The sequence below is a fragment of the Primulina tabacum genome, chromosome 9 (genome assembly GCF_025594145.1).
Source record: "Primulina tabacum isolate GXHZ01 chromosome 9, ASM2559414v2, whole genome shotgun sequence".
NCBI lineage: Eukaryota > Viridiplantae > Streptophyta > Magnoliopsida > Lamiales > Gesneriaceae > Primulina > Primulina tabacum.
The window spans coordinates 29773029-29791684 of NC_134558.1; the positions used below are offsets into that span (position 1 = coordinate 29773029).

Consider the following 18656-nt stretch of genomic DNA (forward strand, 5'->3'; position numbering starts at 1 on the left):
ATCAAGAAGGAGATTGGGACACAACAGCTGCTCCCAAATCAGTTAAACAGGAGAAGACATTGGTTCAACTGAAGACAGTTAAAAGAAAACTGATTATTAGTGAATCCGATTCTGAGAAGACGCCCTCTCCAAAAATTGCCAAGAAACCAAGAACACAATGGACAAAATTACCAACCACAGTAGAATCAATTCCTACTGAAAGACTGATATCTTCAGATGCCCAACAGCCTATCAAAGCAGTTCCTCTGAAGATTATTCCACCAGAAATCTCAGCTGGTGCAACAAAGGAAACAGTTAGAATCAAAGCTCCTCTAATCCACATCAATCGTCCTACCGTTCTAGCACCTGCCAAACCCAAAGGTATAAAGATTATAGAACTGGTGGATACTACTCGTACTGGATTGGAAATTCCACACATCCTCAGTAGTGAAAAAGGCAAAGGCAAATTGATTAAAAAGCCCAGGCCATCCAATTCAATTCAAACTCATATTGACCTTGTTTGGGAACAAGTTAATAATTTTGCAGCATCAAAACTTAAAATCTATGATGACTGGACCGTCTACAGAACTCAAATTTTTGCTAAGCAGCTGAAAAAGAAATCCCAGCTGAACAAATTTATCAAACTGGAAGCAATTGTCCTCAAGATGGTCAAAGCTGCTACAATTGTTCAGGCTTTGGAGAGAAAAACAAATTTTTTTGATCAAATTCGAGCTAAGAAGCTATCTCAACTGCTTGAGAAATTAAAGGCAAACTACATTCCCACCAATCCAACTGCCTATAATGATCGAACTGTGATCACTCAGCTAGATACAGATCTTACTAGCTTGCAAGCTCAGATAAAAATGTGGGAAATGGATCAGGAGTTAGTTCTTCCTGAGGAAGCCTCTGAAGAAGAAGAAGAAGACCCCTCCTCTCAGCAGAAAGAGCCAACCTCAGTACAAACTATTGTTACAACTGAAGAACCAGTTCAGGATGTGCCACAATCATTTGCTGTGGAACATCAGCTATACTCTGAAGCCGAGTTGAATTTTGCCAACATTGATGAAGTAATTCAAGTAGTAGTGACAGAATCTATGAATAATGAAACCATTTCTGAAGAATTTGATCACTCAACTGATCAAATCACTCAAGAGGTTTCTATCTCAACAGAAGCACCAGTTCAGCCTGCTGTTTCTGAACTAAAGGAGCAAACAGTGGTGCCTACTCAATTACCTAATCAACAGATTGCTTGAAAATATGGAGGCAGTTCATGACCCTTTCACTGAAAATCTTATTCAGCAGGAAAGCCCAATTGTTGATCAACATCAATCTTCATCTCCTCCAGTCCAAGTAGCAATAACTGAAACAGATGTTCCAGCACAGACTGTCTCTGAAACGATATTATCTGATAGAACCATGGTGGTCTTTGATCAAGTCTCACATGAACCAAGAACATCTAATCAGTCACCTCCTCTTCAATCCACAGAAATGGATCTTGTTTTTGAAGAAATCCAGAATATGCAGCACAATATGCAGCAGATGATTACTGAAATCAAGAAAATTCAATCCACACAATTCTCTCATACTGTCAAATTGGATTCTTCAATTGAATATGACTCCGCAAAACTGAAAGCCATTCAAGCAAACATGGAGTCTCTTACCCGAACTGTACTTGAGATGAAAAATAACAGAGGTCTAGCTCAAAGTCTCTATACAACTCAGGATATAATCAGTCAACGAGTTGAGCGATTGGAAACTTCTGTTTCTAATAAAATGGAATTGCTGCAGACTTGTTTACAAACTGCTGTCTCAAGTATCTCCGCAGATGTCAAAATTCTTTCCACTGACGTTCGAAAATTATCTGAGAAGATGGATTTGTTTGACAAAAAGGGGAAGAAATCAAAGATCAAAGAGCATCTTGAAAAATAGCAGAAAACAGCAGAAGCAATTAATCAGATTATTAGATTCAGCTGTTATTAAATCAAGATCTCTTTCAGTTCAAGAAATTCAATCTCTTATTTTATCTACAATGAGCTCAGATGTTCAGTTATTATTTACTTAGTTTTGTCAAACACCATAAAGTGGGAAATTGTTGGAAACTAAATTCCGGCGTTTGAAAAAATATGAATCAACTGAAAATACGAACCAACTGATCGAGCAAACTGAACTCAGCAACTGGACTTAATAACTGAAATCAACTAACAGATCAGTTGGAAACTGATCAGTTGATATATTCAGCCGTATGCTAAGCACCCTTCAACTGAACATATCTCGGGAAAGAACAATCAACCGTCAAGAGACATAAAAGATTGCAACGCCGCACTTCAATCAATACAGCTTAGAAAAACGTATTTCGGCGAAAGCAATTAAGACGCCGCATCACAATAAATGAAGCAAACAATGTCCAAGGAATAATCAAGTAGAAATCAACGGATACAAAGATTCAAATTCATCTCAAGTTACCGTTGGAGAAAAGAAGCTTATAAATATGACAGAAGAACAGCTGAAAAAACGAGAGAGTCAACACTATTCAAAAAGCTTGCTGTCACTCTGTCAAAATCTCAGCTCAATCTTGATATATTCGTAGCAGTTAAGGCTACAATTTGAGCTCATTAGCAAGTTGTAATAATCGTTGAAATTCGATAGTGATAAGATCAGTTACGCACTGAGAACATTCTGTAATACTAAGAGTTTCAGTTTTTGGCAGTGTTAAGTCCAAATTGAAGTGGGTCAGTACAATTCTTGTATTTGATCAAAGTCTTTTAGTGGATATCCTATCCTTGAGATAGAAGGGGTGACGTAGGAGTAATTAAATTCTCCGAACATTCAGAAACAACCCTTGCCTATTTTATTTCAGTTTCGTATTCTATCTTTCAGTCAGTTATTTTCCGCAACTACTTTAGTTTAACTGATTGTCATTGACCAACAAGATTCCGAGAATCAGTTTGTCACCAAACTGAACTCAAAATTCGAAAAGATCAATTTTAATTGTGATTGTTTATTCAACCCCCCCTTCTAAACACTCTTGATACGTTAATCGATCCTATCATTCACCCCCCCTCTAAACTCAACCCGATCCTCAACATACAGTTTTAATAATGAATAAACATATTTAATCATTTATTATAATAACATTTCTCAATTATTTTATTTTTTAGGATGTTTATTTATGCGGGAAATTACTTAAAATAGCAGACAACTCTGCTATATATATATATATATATATATATATTTATATAATATATATATAGATTTCAGCAGTTCTATAACATAAGTTGATTAATATGCATAACTTCATTTTTAATAATCGTCGAAGTAATCAGTGATGAAGTTTTACCAACACAATTCTACTAGAGAGATTTTGAATAAATATTTTTTGGGATATTAATTTTCTCAAAATCGATCTACGGTGATTGAGAAATTAATTGTCTAAAGTTAGTAATTAAGCTCATTTAAGCCATTTCCATGAATCACCATAAGATATCGTACTTTTGAAGTTCTTTGGATCACATCTGGCCTTTGTCAAGAAGCAGGCCATATCTAATAGGTGGTCTCGAAACCCTTTCAGTATCTTAAGTGTGTGTACTTCTTCCACTGGCTGTTGGGGATTGGGTTCCACTAATTCAATTATGAGTGTTTCTAAGACCTCCTCGAGATATATCATCTCGTGTTTTCTATCTAGTATAAATTCTTTCTCCAAAAGGTGAAATAAGTCCATTGTTTACTGATCAGTCCCTAATTTTTAATCAACAAATGACGAGGCGGCAATTTTATACCCACCATGTAGGGGCCATATAATGACTTTATACCCACTGTGTAGGATCCATATAACTATTTTATACCCACCATGTAGGGGCCATATCGTATTTCAAGAATTATTCTCCATATCAAACTCGAATCATTACAGTGCTTGGAATTATTTATTATACAAAACATAGAGCAAATGAAGCATGCATGATCGGATCTTTCAAAAACATGCAGATAGATTTAAAAAACAAAAACAAAAAATAAGCTCACTTACTGATTATCCTTCAGAAAAAATATGTATATAAGGTGATTCTCGAAAATCCTTTTCCTTCGAGAGAAAATCTACAGCTTTTTCCCCAAGCTCTCTAGCCTATGTTTTCTAAAATATGAGTATAGAAGTGGTGTGATTTTTCGAATGGCTTGAGGTCCTAATTATAGATGTTACGGCTATCAAGATAGACACATCATCTTCATCTTCAAACTTTTAAATATCATGATAGAATGTGATCTTGATATTGAATTTTATTCTTGATTGTGGATAGATAACAATTACAATCGACTTATCTTGAACACATTTTATCTTGAAAGATACATCTTGTTAAATGTACACCAATTTCAAAATTCTTGTATTTATCTTGTTGAAGTTTCGAATTTCTTGGACCCAATCCATAAAAACTTTAAATGTATCCAATATAATTTCGAGTCTTTAAAATACTAAGTTTGAAAATTTGTGAGCTTTACATCTTTCTCTTTATTAGATGTTTCGTCATCGAAACATTAGTTGACCTAGTCTTCAAAGAGGTAAGAATATTGCTCACACATTTTCTCTTCCAGTTCCTAAGTGACTTATTTTTCAGTATGATTTGAACATTAGACCTGGACATATGGAATGGTCCTTAATTTAAGAACTTGGTCTTTGGTGTCCACGATCTGAATAAGAATTTCATCGTACTTCAGTTCTTCGTTCAAATTCATTCGATCAGGAAAGGTTCTTCTTCAAGAACATGACTCAGATCTGGAATGTAATTCCTTATTTTTAGACGCGGAAGACATTGTGAATCACAGACATGTCGGGTGGTAGTGCTAGTCTATAGGCCAATGTTCCCAATTTCTCAATAATCTAGAAAGGTCCTACATACCGAGGGCTCAATTTCCCAGCCTTACTGAATCGAACAAGGCGAGATTTTTACATAATTCGTTTCACCAATTTTGAATTTCACTGGTCTCTTTTTTAGACTGGCTCAGCTATTCTGTTGATTTTGAGTAGCCTCGAGTATTTCCTTAATGATAGCTACTTTGTCCACTCTCACTTGGACAAGTACAGGCTCAGTGATATCTTTTTCTCCTACCTCATCCCAGTATAGGGGTGATCGACACTTTCTCTCATACAAAGCCTCATACGACGTCATCCAAATACTATTGTTGTAAGAGAACTCCACTAAGGTTAGATGTTCACTTCATTGCTACGTAGTCTAGGGCGCAGGCCCTCAACATATCCTCCAGAGTTTGGATCGTTCTCTCTGTTTGGCCATCAATTTGAGGGTGATAGGCCATACTAAGAGTAAATTTAGTCAACATGGCTTGTTGGAATCTCTCCAAAAATGAGATACAAATCTTGGATATCTATCTGAAAAAATACTAGCTGGGACTCCATGTAGCCGCACAATGTTCTCCATGTACAATGTATCTAGCTTACCCAGATTATAGTTCATGCGAACGGATAAAAAGTGCATAGATTTTGAGTCTATCTATGATTAACCACATTCCATCATTACTTTGTCTTGTATTGGGCAAGGCCACTACAAAATCCATAGAAATATACTCTCAGTTCAATTCCGGGATTTCCAGAGGTCAGAATAGTCCTTTAGGTCGTCAGTGTTCAGCTTTGACTTTCTGATATACTTGGTACTTCGAAAAAAAATTCTGTGACGTCTCTTTTCATTCCTCTTCACCAGAAATTTTTTTCTTCAAGTTTCTATACATGTTCGTAATTCTAGGGTGTACTGAAAATTTTACTTATGTGCTTCAGACATCACTTCTTGTCGAAAATTGTTGACATCTGGTACGCACAATCGTCTTTTTATCCAAAGAATTTCATCCTTATCTGTCTGAACATCGAGATTTTTCCCTTCTTTGGGTTTTTCTTTAATTTCGGCCGACAAAAGTTTTAGAACATTTAAGTTTTGGTGATATGATCGCCTTAAGAAATTAACTCAAGATTATTAAAATTCAGCACTATGAGAAATTCAGTAGATGGTAAGTTCAATAGACCATTTGCTCACATCTGATTGTTCTTCAAGGTTTACCTCACTAAATGTAAAAGCATTAACGATCGATCATCCTCATGACTATTGAATCTTGGCAACGGTCATTTATGTGCATTTGATTTATTCTCTTCATTAATGGAGTATAAAATTAGCAAAGCGAAATGTCAGAAGATGTTCAATATTCTATTTAAGGAGGACACTTTCTGACTGATTTGATTGTTAGTGCCACATGCATTTATTGTTGTCTTCTATTGTTAGAACATGTCAAATGACATTTGAAAAGTCGTACTACGAATGATTTATGATCGTGATACGACTGTTTAGATCCGAACGTTTGAAGATCATATATAAAAGGTCAACTCATTAATTCAATATAAGACACACTTTACATGATAAATTCTTGCTATTCAGAAGCTCTACTGAGAATTTCAGAAGCACACTCTCAAAGCCTTATCAGATCTTTTTTAGATATCAAATTGTTCTAGTTAAACTCACTCTAATCTCTACTTGTGTTATCTTTTGTGTGAGTCTTTGTAATTGACAGGAAGAGTTTTTATGTTTAGAAGTTTGTTTGAAGTTGTGAAGAAATCGATACTAAGAGTTTCAGTAGGTAGTGTTAAGCTCCACCGAATTAGTTTTAACAAAAGCTGCAAATAAAAAAGTTTTTAGTGAATACCCTATGAAAATAGAAGAAGGGTCTCGTAGAAGGATTTCAGCCTTTAAACTTCCAGAAACGATTCTTGTGTCTTATTTAGAGATTTATTTTTTTTTTATTTTTGTTCACAAAGTTTTGGTAAACTCATTCCCCGTTGCATATTAATTGTTTGTTCATATTTGATGATTGAGATCAGATTTGTGCTATTAACACCAGTAGAAGTCACCTGATATTAAAAAAAGAAAATAATGATGTGTTTATTCATCCCCTCCAAAAAAACCTCTGATGGATCGGTTCGGGCACCTTTGAAGGTGCTTCAAACACAATATTCTCAATGAGCTGCAATAGCTCGTGTTTTAAGAATGTAAACACCGATGAATTATATCGATTTTGGTTTTAAACCAAGCGAAAAATACTCGAAATAATCATTCGTTAAAAAAGCTAATCAGTTTAAAGCTTTTAACTTGTGTAAACTGAATAACTGAAACAAGGGGGATGAGTTATTACATATATCAGTTCAGTTATTGTGAGAACTGAAGTGATAGCAGCTCGAACTGATCAAATCAGTTTTAAAACGAAAGTTAAGCAGTTAAATACACGAGATATGTTTATGGATGTTCGGAGACTTCAGCTGCTCCTACGTCACCACTTCTACCATCTCGGGTAGGTTCCACTAGAAAGATTTGATTTATACAAAGATTTGTAGAAACCCACTCAACCTAGGACTTACCCTACTGCCTAACTGAACTCCTAGTCTAGACTGAAGGCATCACCTTCCAGCCAACACTTGTTTAAAGTCTATGTGTCAAAGACTATATACACAAGTTTATTTTCTTTGTGCAAGACTCACTCAACTTACAAGTACACTCAATTTTTTGCATGTGTGAGTGATTTTGGGTGTGTGCGTGTGTGAGAACTGAACTATGAATACAACACGAAAATGTTCTCACACACTGAGAATTTCGCTTCTAGACTAAGCAGTTGGCATGCCCTTTTTCTTTTTTTTTTTATCTTCATACACTTGCGTGTTTTCCACACACTTATATTGATGATCTTGGTCTGATATTTATAGAGGCAATGTGACCGTACACCAAGACTCATCAAATATGAACGTTGCAGTTTGAATCCATTCCTCGATATTTGTCTTGCACTTTCCGATAGCCATTCTGGAATGTTTTGGCTTTAAGCACCGCTACAACGTCTATTATTGTCCTTTGACTACACAAAAGCTTTTCCTCAGTGCGCACAACTGGATTCCATTGAATAAGCTTGTCGTGTTCTGCAAACTGATTGATTCCTAACTGATGTTCTGAACTGATCTTGAACTGGTTTGGTGAAATCAGTTAGCTCGTTAGCTGAACTGATTTCGCTGCTTCAATTGAACTGGTTAGCTAGAATCTTCATCAGTTGAGCTCTTCATCAGCTGACCGAGCTTCTGAAGGTCTTCTGCTGAACTACCTATCAGCTGGACAATCAGTTGAACTGGTTCTGTTTGGGCGATCAGTTGGCGCTTTCAGTTTGCGTCTCAATAGCTTCAGTTATGGCTAAATAACTGATAAATTCAAATCCTGATCATTTCCGGTTTCTGCGCACTTAGGTAAAATAATTAGAAACAAAATAACAAGTTTTGTTAAAATCAAAATCAAGAGTGCGAACATGAAATGTTCCAACAACCTCCACCTATCCTAACAGAAAGATCTCGATTCTTATTCAATTTGACTAATTCGCATAAGCACTATTGAGCAGATAGTTAAGTTGTGATCTTCTTACCTATTATCTTTCGACTCAATGCATCGGCTCACTTGTTCGCCTTTCATGGATGGTATCTTATCTTTAAGTCATAATCTTTTAATAATTCAAACCATTGTCTCTTCTCATGCTCAATTATTTATCCATGAACAAGTACTTGAGGCTCTGATGGTCGGTGAATATTCCGCACCTGAGACCATAAAGGTATGCCTGCAAAAACCACTGCAGCTAACTCAAGGTCACGAGTAGGATAATTTTTCTCATTCGACTTTAGTTACCTGGATGCATAAGCAACTATCCTTCTTTCTTGCATGAGCACATATCCTAGACCTTTCTTGACGCATCGCTGTAAATGGAAATTTATTTCCTTCACGAAGAAACATCAACACTGGTGTATTGGCCATTTTCTTCTTCGAGTTTTCAAAACCTTTTTCACACTCTTAGCTCCAATTAAATTTGGAGTTCTTTTGTGTGAGTTTTTTAAGATGATTTCTATCGAAGAAAAACCTTTGACAAATTTCTAATAATAGCCCGTCAATCCTAATAAGCTTCAAATTTGTGCCACTATCCTTGGTCTTTGTCAATCTGTGATTGTCTCTACTTTCTTGGGATCTACATACACTCTCGTTCTAATGATATGGCCCAAGAAGGTGATGCTCTTTGCCCAAAATTAATATGTCTTGGAATTGGCATACAATTCTTTCTCCCTTAGCATCATAATAGTGAGGCAAAAATGCTCTTTGTGGTCATCTTCACTTGGTGAGCATATGAGAATATTGTCAATAAACACCATCACAAATTAATGAGAAACGGCTTGAACACCCTGTTCAAGAGATCTGTGAATGGCGCTGGAGAATTTTCCAATCCAAATGACATTACCGTGAACTCAAAATGCCCATATCTTGTTCTGAAGACCGTCTTGAGAATGTCATCTTCCTTGACCTTCAGCTGATGATAACCTGACCTCGGATCGAACTTGGAAAGATAGTAGCTTCTTTGAGTTGATCAAAAGGTCATATATCCTTGTGAGGGGATATTTGTTTCTAATTGTGATCTTATTTAATTTGAGGTATCAATACATAACCTCATGCTCTTATATTTTTTTTTTACGAAAAAATATTGGAGCTCCCCAAGGGAATGCACTGGATCAGATTTTCTAATTGTCCACTAGCTCTTGAGTTGCTTCTTTAGTTCTTTGAGTTCTGCTGGCGCCATCCAATAAAGTGCATTTGAAATCGGGGCTACGAATTGCCAAATTATTCTTGAACTCCAATTCATGATCCAGAATCATTCCTGGTAGTTCTTCTAGGAAGACATCAGAAACTTCTCGTACCATTGAAATATCTTTCTTTTTGGGCTCAAGTCTTTCCTTTACCTCGCTCACCACAGCCACGTAAACTCCTTCACCACTCTTATTGCTTTCCAAGCTTGTGCAGCATATAGAATGGGATTTCTCTCCTTGGTATTGACATGGTATTTGATTTCTTCTCTCTCTGATGTTTGAAGTTTGACACTCTTACCTCGACAATCCACAATTGCACTATTCTTTATGAGACATTCCACTCTTAGGATGGCTTCGAACTCCGTCGTTTTAAGTTGGATCAAGTCAGCATTGAACACATGGTTTTCAATATCGATGTTGCATCCTTGAACTATTTTATATGTTTTTATAGTTCTATTGGTAGGAGTTGCTACTCTATACAATTCACTAAGTGTTCCAGGTGTGAATCCTAAATTCTTAGTGAATCTCTTATATACGAACAAGTGAATTGCACCACAATCAAATAATACATAAGAAATATTTCATTGATCGGAATGGTATCTACCATAACATTGTTAACATTGTCTACTTCCTCTTGAGTTATTGCAAAAACACGAGAACTCATCTTATTTCCCTTTGTCTTGACTGAGGCAACACCAACTGTTTTCTCTTGTCCATAAATTCTTGGGTTCAGGGCAATCAGCAATTCAGTGCCATAAATTTCCACAATTGAAACAAGCACCGCTTTTTTTATGACATTCACTAGTGTTGTAGGTTGCAAAAAAGACAGGACTTCACCTCTGGGAAGGTTGGGCATGTCGAGGGTTTCTTGGATAGGCCGCCCGACAGATTTGGCTGCTTGAAATTTTGACCAGGTTTCTTGGAATGGCTAGGGATAGTTCTCTTAAGTTTTTTCTTCTCTTAGCGCTTGATATCAGTTTTGACACTAATGGTCGCTCCCATAAAGTCCTCAAAGCTTGTAGGCTTCAAAAATGCCAAAGTTGATTGTTCAAACCTCTTTGAAATGGTGTAACTTTAAAGTACCATCTACCATGATGGATGGAGCAGAGGTTCCAAGGGAGTTGAATTTGTAAGTATACTCTACTATTGACAAGGGATAGTTCTCTTAAGTTTTTTCTCCTCCTGGCGCTTGATATCAGTTTTGACGCTAATGGTTGCTCCCATAAAGTCCTCAAAGCTTGTAGGCTTCAAAAATGCCAAAGCCGATTGTTCAAACCTTTCTTGAAATGGTGTACTTTAAAGTACCATCAACCATGATGGATGAAACATAGGTTCCAAGAGAGTTGAATTTGTAAGTATACTCTACTATTGACATGCCTGAAATCTGAGTAAAGTTTTCGAATTCAATCAACTTCTGGATTTGAAACCTGGCTCTATAGTAATGTTTCAAGAATGCACCTAGGAATCGTTCCTATGTGATAGGTCTAGCCTCTTCTATTGTTGGTGAATCTGTTTCCATAATTTCATGCCATATCTTCTAATAAAGGTGTAACAACATCCACTTTATGTTGCTCTGGAACTTCCAGCAGTCGGAGTTGGGTCTCGGAAATCTTGAGTCAGTTCTGTCCAACTTCTTGGTTAGGGTTTTCGTCAAAGTAAAGACTCGATTCTTACAAAGATATTCATGATGATAATTGATTTCACTCGATGGTGGAGCCTGATCATTGTTGGCATTTGTGTCGCCCAAATCTTGGAGGGTTTTCGCAACAATAGTTGGTATGACCATCAAATCTTATCTTCTAAGGCCAATTCTTGGTGGTGGTGGTGGTGGCCCTTCCTCATTGTTTTTTTAACGATTATAGCGTGGGTTGCAATTATTCCTTACAGGTCTTTATACCATTTCTTACAATGGTACATGGTTCAAAGATGTTGCAAAATAAATGCAAATATATCAAATAATAATGGCTCAATTACAAAATCAATCAAAGAACAGATTAAATAAACTTTTTATTGATTTCAAATAGGAAGAAAAATATATAAACCAAGTTTTGATAATTCTTATAGAAAGAAAATTGATTGCAAAACTCTTATCACTAAAATAATCCTGATACTAAAAGTCTAATCTGGTCATATTAAATCTCTATATATCCTACAACTTAGTCTTCTATAGGGTCCTCTTCAAGGTCTTCCTCGGGATCTTCCTCTTGTTGTAGCTCGATGATCAGACGTAGGGTCCTATTTTTGTCAGGCAGGACTTGTACAAAGTTCTATAGTTCTTGAATGGTTGTCATAGCTTCTTGGCGAAGTTATGCTTCAATTAGCATGTCTTGTTGAATTTGAGTCTGGAGCGCATGGGCCTTTTATAATAGTTGGATACGTAAGCCCTTTAGTTCATGGAACATGGCTTGGGAAGCCTAAAGCTTATTCTTGGTTACCTCTTTTTGCTCTCAGTTGTATTGTGATAATAGGCAAACCTCTGTACATCAGCCTAAAGGTGATCCCTAGGCTCTTCTAGTTTTTGTTTCTCGTTTTTCAAATTTTCGAGAACACTAATGATTTCTTCCTTCTTCTCCCGCTATAAAGTAAGTTCAGTCTTAAGCAAGGTTCTAAAAATCGTGAAGCGCCCCGAAGCGCGGATATCGAGCTCTAAGCTTTTTAAGCTTAAGCGAGATTAGCACAGGCTTAAGCGTGAAAAATGTTTTTTATTTTTAGTGTAATTGTAATTATCTCAAACTAAGAAAGAGATAAAATAATACATAAATATGATAAATTTAAGTCTGATGCATTAATTCTCATATTTATAAAATCATAAAAATTTCAAATTGCAATCTTTATTTGTTTTTGCAACTAGACCACATTAAAAAATGCTAAATATTTGTCAAATCATTATGAGACATGTTTAATCATAATTAAAATTAAAAAATAAACATTTAAATTATAAATATAATTTATTATTTTAAAATAAAAAGACACACCTTCAAAATAAAAAAATCTAAAAATAAATAGATGTGATTAAATGTGCTTAAGCACACTAAATTAAACGTCTTAATTACGCTTGATTCGATCAAACTACAGTTTAACCGCTTTTTTCTGTTTTTTTCCGAAGCGGAGCGCTTTTGTCGAGCTTCAAGCTTAAGCGGACTTTTTAGAACACTGGTCTTAAGGTTCTCAATGTTTGCATCCTTCACCACTGATAGCCCTCGGATGCTTATGGATGCGAGCTTGAGCACGAGTATGAGGGGCTGCCATTTCCTAGAACAAAACAAGAGAAAATGATCAAAGTGACAATAATGGTCAGAAAGTTATGAAAATATTCATTCGAGTAATTTTGTACGATATATATAGGTCGAATGGCATTTTTAGAGAATTTTCCAAAATATAAATTTTGAGATTTTTATGAGGATGGGAAGCCTATGTCATTAGGTTTACAGAAAACTTTATGGAATCAAATTCCGAGTTTTCTACGCAAAGTTATGGATCGTACAAAAATTTACGAAAATGGCAACATCAAAGCACAGGGCCGCCCCAAAACAGTGCAGATGCGTGAGTAATTTTGTCTGGAGAAGAAAAAAATTGTATAGAGTGCAGATGAGATTCAACAAGGTGCAGGGACGCTACACTCACTATCTGGAAAAAAACAAAAACAAAAACAAGCATGGCAAGGTAGGTGAATTGCAAGAGAGCGTGGGTGTGCGGCTCCATTTGTCTAACATGACCAAAAACATACAACGACAGTGCAGGAAATGCACAATGATTTTTTTACACTTTCCGGCAAGATTTATAAACCTAGATGCTCTAATACCACTTAAATGTCATGCCCCGAGACTGAAGTGTTTTCGACCCCAACGTTGTTTAACAATAACATAATCGAAAAACAATAAGTCTAGTAGTCAAAACCAGTCTATTCCATAAATAACTCAAAATAAACTTGTCTTTACCGCCGAAAAATTCCCAAATGAATAAACCAAAATATGTGAAAGAGCTTTACAATTTAAATCAAATAAAAAAAAATAGAATTTAAAACAAGACTAAATTCTATAACCTTCATCACCAACCCCAAAACATATTTTGCTCATCATTCTCGATTTGTTCCTCGCTTTTATCTAAAAAAAAGAGTAAGAGGTGAGTGTTTGGGAAAATACTCAGCATTAACGAAATGATCGATGTACAATACATATGAGTACTTAATTTTGAATATCAAGAATATCGAGACAAGACATATCATAATGAATCACAAATGTAAAGCACTAATTTTTCATCTTATTTTCCATGATTTACTTATGAGTCCTTAATAAATAACAATCTAAAAGGCGAGGCAATAGATTTATACCTGCCGTATGGGAGCCATATAATGGTTTTATACCCACTGTGTATGGGTCATATTATAACTCAAGAATTCGTTTCCATATCAGAATCGAATCATAGTAGCTCTTGGAATTATTTCTTATAAAAACATAGAACAAATGAAGCATTCACGATCAGATCTTTCAAAAAATTATACATAGATTTAAATAATTAATAATATAATTACCTCACCGATTATTCTTCAGAAAAAGAAATGTGAATACAAGGTGATTCTCCAAATATTCATCCTCTGAGAGAAAATCTGCAGTGTTTTGCCTAAGCTCTCTATCTTTTTTTTTAAGATATGTGTGCAAGAGCATTGTGATTTTTCGAATGTATTGAGGTCCTATTTTTAGATGTTGGGGAAATCGAGATAGACGCGTTATCTTCATCTTGAAATTTTGAAATATCATAATAATTGTGATCCAGATTGAGGAAAGATAGTGATTATAATCGACTTATCTTGTACATATTCTATCTTGAAATATACATCTTGCTAAATGTACACCAATTTCAAAATTCGTATATTTATCTGGTTCATATTTCAAATTTCTTGGACTCAATCCCATACAAACTTGAAATTTTTTTAGTAATTTCAAGTATTTAAAATACTGAGTTTGAAAATTTTCGAGCTCGACGTTCTGCTAAATCATTCAGTCGTGGTGTTGCTGGGAGAGTCAACTTTGAGAGAATCTCATTTTATTTTAGATAGTCTTGGAACTCAATACTTACGTATTCTCTACCTCGATCAGAACATAGTTATTTAATAAGATTTTCTAGTTTTTTTTATTTGAGCTCTAAATTATTTAAACATTTCAAATGCTTCAGATTGTATTTCTTTAAATACTCATACCTAGTGTTGTCATAAGTAAAGGTAACGAAGTAAGGATGATCATATTTCAGGCTAACACTTAGCAGACTACATACATCCGTATGAATTAAATCTAATGAGTCGTGTTCATGTCCTACATTTCATTTAAAAGGAGCCTTGGTCATCTTTTTTTTCGGTCAGGATTCACAAGTAAGTAGAGAGTTTATGTCTGACAAGTCAAGCATGTCTTCTTTCACTAGCTTGTTCATTATTATTTGGAAATATGATAAAAATTATCCGGAAGAGTTAACAACGGACTGAAAAAAACATATATTTGAATTAAATTCTTCCATCACCAGCCCCAAAACTGGTCACGTTCCTTATCCTTTATCGGATCTTCAGGCTTATCTAGAGAGGGGGAGTAAGGAGTGAGTGATATGGTCATCACTCAGCAAGTGGTGGCCAGTTCGAACACATACATAACAAATATACATGATTTTCGAATAAAAAATATCATGCATAACATGATTCATATCATCAACATACGCATATCTTGGACTAGACACTGAGATTCATCTACTTTCCATGGTTACTGATATCAATCCCTAATTTTTACTATTTTAAAGGGACAATGCCGTATAACGGTTACACTGCCACCGTGTAAGGGCCATAAACATATTTCATAGTGGGATTCACATCCATATCCAGTTGAATGCTCATAGTGCCAAAACATAAAACATACGATAATCATATCAAGAAGGCGGTAGAAGAAGAATTGCACCCTACTGAAATTTTCGAAAAAACGAAAATGCATAACCAAAAATCATACTTTTAAAACAAGTCCTCTTACCTCAGATCTGGGTGAAAAAAACGTGGAAGGGGTGTTGTGGGATAGGATTTTCGAATCCTTCCTGGAACTGGACTGCAGCAGCGCTACGACGCTCAGTACAACTAAGAGAGCAAAATCTCAAAAAATTTTAGGGAGCACTAGGGAGAAATTTCAAAAATCTAGATTAAATTTTCAGGGGTGCTTTCCGAATGGGAAGTTCTCCTATTTATAGAGGCTATCTGCTATCCTGATCGTGTATTATTTTCGCGTTTAAACTTTTGAATAAACTTTAAATCTAGGATAATTTCTCCTTTATTATCCATTTTCATTTATAATTTCGAAAATAATCCCCTAGTCACGCCTGAAATTTCGACTTTCATGTCTAATTTCCAGCATCCAGTATATCTCATATTTTGCAATACAAATAAATATTTGCCCTTAAATCTCAAACTTTTAAATTTCGAATTTTGTTGATAAATTATCCAAAAGAATAGGACTTTTGATTTTCTTGAAATCTTGGTAGGAAAATTTATGAATTTTCCATGTATGCATTTCCTTATCGTGTAGACTTTTCCCCATCTACATAATTTCGAAAATTATATATAAATGCGTGAAAATTTTGAAATTCTCAGATTGCATTATTCTCTTGCTTGATTTCCCTTTTATTTTGATCTATGTGTATCAATATTATCTCAAATCTTATACATTTATCTTGTACTTTCTTCCCAAATTCGAATTTATGTCTCAAAATTCACCTGTTTATACCCACTATCTCTTTAATTAATTTCTTGGATCCTGGCCTATTTATTTTTCTCAAAATAAAAATATATGCACAATATCATCTTAAATTTAGAGCTCCATAGATATTGGACACACGATTTAATTATCTCACACAACTTTAGATAGACTTGATAATCTTAAATAAAATAATGAGATAAATAAATAAATATATAAAAATATATTGGATAACCTAGTACAACTTTAAATTACACAAAAAAAATCACGAGTTTAGAATTCGTGGGTTTTACATCAGGACTCTTTTACGATAGAATGATGTATGTGAGACTGAAAGGAAAATATCATTATTGTTTGACCAGCTATGATTTGTGGCTCGGAGTGTTGGGCAACTACATGATTGGTTGTAGTAGATGTGTATGTCAAGATGGATGTGTAGCAAAACACGAAAAGATAGAATTAGGAATGAAAGGATTATGAGTTATTTAGGTGTAGCCCCCATAGATGATAAGATTAATAAGAGACATCTAACATGGTTTGGTCTTGTTGTGAAGAGGAGACCAAAAAAGGCCTCAATCCAACATATGTTAGATTGACAGGTTAATGGAAGGAGCATGAGGGGTAGACCATTGAAAACATGGATAAAAATTGTTAAAAGAGAATATTTTAGATCTTGGTTTAAGATATTTTATGTGGGGAAATCGCGTAGTTTAGAAAATTAATATTCATGTAGCAAACCCCGCAACTAGCAGTAATGTGCTACGATGATGTTCTTGGGCCCTCATTTAGCTCAAAGGATGATCCCTCTAAAAAAATAGGCTTTTCTTGCTTCATGGATGTTTCATATGTAGTAAGAACATTGACAACTCTTCAAAGGTTGTCTTAAGCTTGTTCATATTAAAGTTCACCACCAACGGTGAGCAACAACAAAAGATGTATGTCGATAGCTCGTTCTGGATACCAAGTCAAGACCCACAAACTGCTCATGCACCGAAGTCCCATCTCGTATGAGCTCTTTGACTATGGAGTGACTAATAGAACGAGTTTGTACACCCTAAAACTCTTGAAAATGCAGGTATATATCAAAAGCATTTACCGATTCGTCGAACCACCTTTGCAGTTAATGTTGGTGTATCATTTTCTCATACTCAAGGTGCAATAAAAGTTTCAAAATTTTATTTTGATATGCAAAATCGTGATAGGCACTTGTATGTTTCAATCCAACATATGGTGTTTATCGATTGTTTACATTTATTGTCTAAACCCTTGGCTCCAACTATTATGAATGTTAACCAGATATAGTTCTTGTTATCAATCCCTACGAACAATCCACCGGAAGTCGCCTTTCTTCAATCTCCAATATTGAGTAAACTATTGATTTCATTGTTCTTCTAAATTGCATTAGAAAATCTATAAAATTCTTTGAGTTGAGAAAGGGGAACGACTGGCGAGGGCATGGTGGTAGCACGACGGTGCAGCGATAGTCAGTGGTGGAGAGAGGTGGTCGGCCAAGAGGTTGTTCAAGAACAAGGAGGCTAAGTATGAGTGGGAGATGAGAGAGTTTTGGTTATCAAACTTTGATGTGTGATCTTCTATTTAAAGATATCATGGATATTTTAGAATCTTTATAGGATTATTTTATGTGTTTTGACCAACTAGGACACCTAATAGTTGGTGTTTTATTGGGACACTTCGAATCAACATGTCAAAACTTCTAGTAGTTATTGATCATGGCACTCCAGTCCAATGAGTCAAAACTTCTATTTAGTATTTTTCAAAACTAGGACACCTACTAATTAGTGTTTCACTAGGATATTCCAAGCCTATTAATCAAACCACCCATGATCAGATATCATCCTTGTGGCGAGTGCAAACATCTCGTTTTAATGATTTAAAATCAAATTTTGCGAAAACCACTGAGTCAAAGTCAACTCTTCAATGTCAATTTGGTCGAATTCAAACGTTCAAAGTCCACTCTATCAAAGTCAACTAGTAAAAAAATCAACTTAATCATAATTAACTAGTCAAAGTCAACTAACTATTGACTCAAAATTTGACAACTGGCCAATTTTGGAACACATTCATAAAATTCAAGAAAATGAACTACTCACTATTTTAGCAGTATTGCTAACTTTCAAAACTTCCAAATATGGAATCCGTTTATAAAATATTTTACAAACCAAAATTTTGATATTCATCAAACTTCAATCACAAAATTTAAATCTTTGAATTTGTCATCTCAGTGAGAACAGAGAAACCAATACTTATGTGGCATTCAATAGTTCAGGGATACAACTAACAGTAGGGTCGACAAAACA

At 35.2% G+C, this 18656-nt stretch overlaps 1 long non-coding RNA gene across 1 annotated transcript; it reads right to left on the minus strand.

Moving 5' to 3' along the window:
* Window positions 1–12609: 12609 nt before the first annotated feature.
* On the minus strand, window positions 12610–14388 carry LOC142556503 (uncharacterized). The gene is made up of 3 exons (XR_012822640.1): window positions 14151–14388; window positions 13662–13722; window positions 12610–12871 (listed from the first exon to the last, which is right to left on the minus strand). It is a non-coding gene; the product is annotated as an uncharacterized LOC142556503 (long non-coding RNA).
* Between the last annotated feature and the right edge of the window lie 4268 nt (window positions 14389–18656).